We start from the raw sequence: 5,308 nt of genomic DNA, 5'->3' as shown, positions 1-5,308 counted from the left end.
AAAAAACAGGCATACAATTTGTATACAGTGATGTAGTGATCAGGGGATGGACAAAACAATATGTGTTAACCTGGAAATAAACAAGTACTCAAATGTTAGTGTGATAAAAAACACAATAACCTAAGGTTGGAATCTAGACCGTTTTAACCAACCTGATTGCAGATATTTTCCTAAATTACACAGCTCTTTTCTGTTATGTACAGCAAGCAGCTGGACAAGTTTGTATGAAGATGGGCGGCTCCAGTAATACTTTTTAATAAACTTTTTACGAATATCAACATAGAGTGGACAAATCAGAACAAAATGGAACTCGTCCTCTACCTGGTTTTGATTACAATAACGGCATAACCTATTCGCCCTCGGAATATTACGATACCGACCTTCTTCTACATATAACTGATGCGATGAAAGTCGTAATTTCGAAATAAGTTTAAGATACGCATCTGGAATAGACTTTGTTAGATAAAATTGTAACGTAAAGTTATCTATCAGGAATTTATACAAATAACATTTGGATGATCTTTCAGCAAATTCATTCCTTGTTTGAATAAAAAAATCTGTCAAACGCTGCTTGAAACAATGTAAAAATACCCTTTCATTATCAACATAATGAGTTAATCAGACATTACCAAAACCAGAAGACAATACTAATTTGGATGGGGGTCGGGCTTCTCCAAAATATGTCTGACCAGTTGGTCGATGTTTCCAACTATTCCCTCCAGTGTCGACATTGCAGTGATGTCATTTCCCGCAATCTGCAGGAAAACTTTGGAGACATCGGTGTCCATAAACTTCTGGAATATATCGTTATGTATGAGTGATAAAGCCGTAGCTCCCCTTTCCTAAAGATCAGGACATCGTCCAGTAATCCAGTCCTGGCCTTCTCCAATCTGGTCACGAAACTATGTCCCAGGATAGCTGAATCCCATCATCAAACTTCTAAGGGACTGGAAAATATCAAATGTTCCCGAGCTGATTCAGCGTTTGGATACCATTCAACAATCGCAGTACTCTGACGTACGTGGATCGTTGCATGGTACCGGAGATTATGAATTGGCCGCGCACGCGCAGCATTTCAAGATGAGCACAGTTGTGTGGCGCGATTTGTCAACGTTTGATAAAGCGCGCAAAGTTGACAAGTTCCTAAAGTATGTGTGGAAGAAAACATACTTTTTAACATCTACGAATGGTATGTTAGCAATACCTAAAACCGCAGCAATCGCCAAAAAGAAACAGGGACGCGAAAACTTGTTCGCGCGAAACGCACGGTCCTGTTAAACAACAAAAGTTGTAACTTAGTTACCTGATGACAATTACGCTAAATGAAGAACTTTTTTACGCTTTCACAACACTTACAAGTGTGCCCGCAGGACGGGATTCAAGATGTGAAAATTATTGACATTTGATTTTTTTATGAGTTTGAACAGAGAAACAGTTATTCTTACGTAGACAAAATGTATTTGATTATATGAAATACCGATATTTACACTTATCCCGCCTCAGGCAAAAATCCTGTAGTCCTATTGGTTAAAACGACGTCACATGATATCCAATATATTTTCATATTAGGTCAGTAGAATCTCGCATTAGGTGAGTATGAAAGAGTTATCGTTCTTCGCCCATAAGAGTCAACTTGTAACAAGATGGCGACCAAGCGGTTTGTGCAGACGACAGCCTATGAAATGTTAACAAAGCGGGTGAAAGTAAATGCTGACAACACTATCAAGGCTAATCAAAAGTCGGCGATAATTTTAACGGAATGTCTGACAGAAATGTGCCAAGATACCGCATTCGAGTCATTTGATGAGGTGAGACTTGCGGAAGTTCTGCGCCATTTTGATATGGACGTGCGTAAACCAGACGGGGAGAAATACAAGTCGTCGTCGTTTGATAATTTGCAGGGGTTTTTTTTATCCAAAGGGCCTTCGACGGGCTAAATTCGTTACACAGTTTGTGAGTGACCTAATACGGAAAAATATTGGGCGTAAAAGAAACTTATATCGGGCGAGGCCAATATTTTTCCGTATTATGTCACTCACAAACTGTGTAACTAATACTGGGTGCCAGATATTTCATAAGAAGTTTAAACCGATTGTATTTTTCAGCTGTACCTTTACAACAATTACCATTAAATTTTAGTGTAGTCTTCATTTAAACTTATGGGTACTAAGGGATTTTTTTAAACACCAACATTAAATCGATCAGTCACACGAACAAATAATGGACCCTGAGTAGAACCACGTCCGTAGGGTAACATGCTCGTTTCAAGAGTGTGGCTGAGAGTTCTACAATATAACCGGTCTAACATGTAGCTTCGTAAAATCGTAAAATTAAATTCACGATTACTCATTCATTTTTCAACAAAACTACCTGAAGTTTGGTATAAAGGTGTATCATAGTTATATGATATATGTTCTGATGTCGCTTACATTATAGGTTAATATTCGTTATATTGTCTTAATACGCTTTAAGATCTGTAGTGTTCGATATTACTTATGATACCTACATTTATAGTATCATATATTTTTTTATCGGGTATAAGATATATTTGATAAAAGAATTGCAAGGAATTAAGAGTATTATATTGATATGGATCGGGCAGGAACGGGCGGTGATTTACAGGAACGGACAGAAACGGGCGACGATTTACAGGAACGGAGAGAAACGGGGGAGGATCGGTCTTATTTATATATATTTATTCTATATATTTAATTATCTTTTTCGGGTATAAGGTATATTTGATAAAAGATTTTCCAATTACATGATCGGAGCATAATCGAACTGAAATATATATATATATATATATATATATATTTATGTCGTCATTACTTCCGATACCTATATTGATATCATTATATAATTTTTATCGGGTATAAGATATATTTGATAAAAAGATTGCAACGAAATAAGAGTATTGTATTGATATGGATCGGGCAGGAACGGGCGACGATTTACAGGAACGGACAGAAACGGGCGACGATTTACAGGAACGGAAAGAAACGGGGGAGGATCGGACTTATTTAAATATATTTGATTATCCTTATCGAGTATAAGGTATATTTGATAAAAGAATTGCAATTACATGATCGGAGCAGAATCGGACTAAATATATATATATATATTTATGTCGTCATTACTTATGATACCTATATTTATATTAATATATATTTTGTATAGGGTACAAGATATATTTGATGAAAAAAATTGCAACGAAATAAGAGTATTGCTTATTGATATGGATCGGGGCAGGATCGGACTCTGTGTTTCCTTCATTCCTTCATTCTCTCTTTCTTTTAACTTTGTGGTTAATCTGTACAGACATAACGGGGAGACGAGATATTTATCTATTTCTGTATCAATTCATTGCATTGATCAACACTAAAATAAACACACCTTGAAACATATTATCGACACTATAAAATGAGACATTCACTATTAAATTATTAGAGTTGAGTTGCATGCAATCATACACCGGTAGAGTATCTCATAATCTATCTGAAATGAAATCTAAAATCATAAAATTAAACATCTCTTTCCTAAAACGTATTCGTTTTTTCATATCAACATATACATGCGACTCAAGCAGTTAGAAATATAATAGTCAGTCTCACTATATTAATTATATTCATGTCACAAAATGGTGTTATTAAGATCACATGTATAAATTTAACAGGAAATATTTAGAAAATTTGAAATTACTTTTCAAAAATGTTAGTTATTCAATTTTGTTAAACATAACAGTATCAATTATATAACAATGCTGGAGAAGAACCTTCAGTTAAATTAGATACTCAAATACTATGAAATTCAAAAAGTATATGGATTGTATATGATTCGAAGCCCTTTCAATTACTTGATTAACTCACAGATAGTCTGTTTTGGACAAGCTAGATATTTTTCCAGATATAGTTCTCTGACCAATCTTATGAAGGATAGACGAGTAGGTTGTCATTAATCAATTCAAAAATTAAATAGATAAATAAAAGGAATTACATTACATCAATTCAGAGACGTATATATTACATATTACGTAATATATACGTATTTGATCATCCGAAAGCTAAATACTAAATGACATGAAAACTTGTTGTCTAATTCCGTGTTCAAACTTGATTCGACTCCCAGAGATACTGTATACATACACTTTTAATAACCATGAGTTTGTGACACTAATTAGGAAATAACAGAAATCTGTTATCTGGAGTACGGCTCCATTCTGGACTCGGGCAAATATCCCGGGTCTGTGCCCCCGGGCACTTAACAATCCAAGTTCCTGAAGGTACACTAATGAGGTGTATACTGGTACCGAATCTAAATCACAGCTACAGGTATATATATATATATTGGTTATGCAATGACGACGAAAACGGAGATAAATTTTGAATAGAATAGAGGATTTTCCCAAAAATTACTTAGTCAACTAAATTAGAACAGATGTTTAAATAATTTTATTATGCAATGAACGTTATAAACGTATTTACGTACATAGTTATAACAACTATCGATATACATGTTTATAATATGTATAAATATAGATTTGTTCCAATATATACTAAAGATACATGCTTGTGAAAAGTAAATCTACTCATACTAAATACTCGTCGAATTTATTTAATCAAATTTAAGTCTTGAAAAACATCAAGTTATATGAATGCATAACCACGGACTTTATCCAATTCCGTGTACAATATCTAATTTTAATTATAAAACATTATATCAACATGTATGTAAGTCCCAGGTATTGTTTATTTAGGTGGATTACAATGTTATAACAGCTTTTTCTCAGAAGTTAATTTAATAAATTGGTTTAGTGATAAAGATACTAAAAATTGTGCAACTGACTGCGATGAGCAACGTTTTACTTTTACGGGAGAAGGTTTTGAAAAGTTTTAACAATTTGTGACCACTACCTTGTACTATATGGTATAAAATGTACATATATGTCTATTGTCGCTATCACATTGTTGTAGTACAATTGTTGAGGAGAGGGCTTTAATAAGTTGTAATAACTTGTGCCCAATCCTCTTGTTTGAATTTAGAAGCAATACAATATGTTTTAATTAAAATGAAATATGTTGAACGAAAAAAGAATCTCAACGATTCCCAACCACTTGTACAGACCAAATCCCGCCTGATATTGAAAGCGAAGTTGATTGGCACACGAGACGTCTCTGACGAGACAGAGCTTACCAGACACATAGGAAATGTTCAAAGGAAATGTGTTCTATTTTGATGCACGTTCATATAAGACCAGAGAATACAAATTTGAAACGTTTTATTGTGGAAAAACGTCTGCGTTGCTGTCCGG

Source organism: Mizuhopecten yessoensis, unplaced genomic scaffold, assembly GCF_002113885.1.
Source record: "Mizuhopecten yessoensis strain PY_sf001 unplaced genomic scaffold, ASM211388v2 scaffold716265, whole genome shotgun sequence".
Taxonomy (NCBI): Eukaryota; Metazoa; Mollusca; class Bivalvia; order Pectinida; family Pectinidae; genus Mizuhopecten; species Mizuhopecten yessoensis.
The sequence above is the reverse complement of the archived record's forward strand: the minus strand, read 5'-3'. Positions refer to the sequence as shown.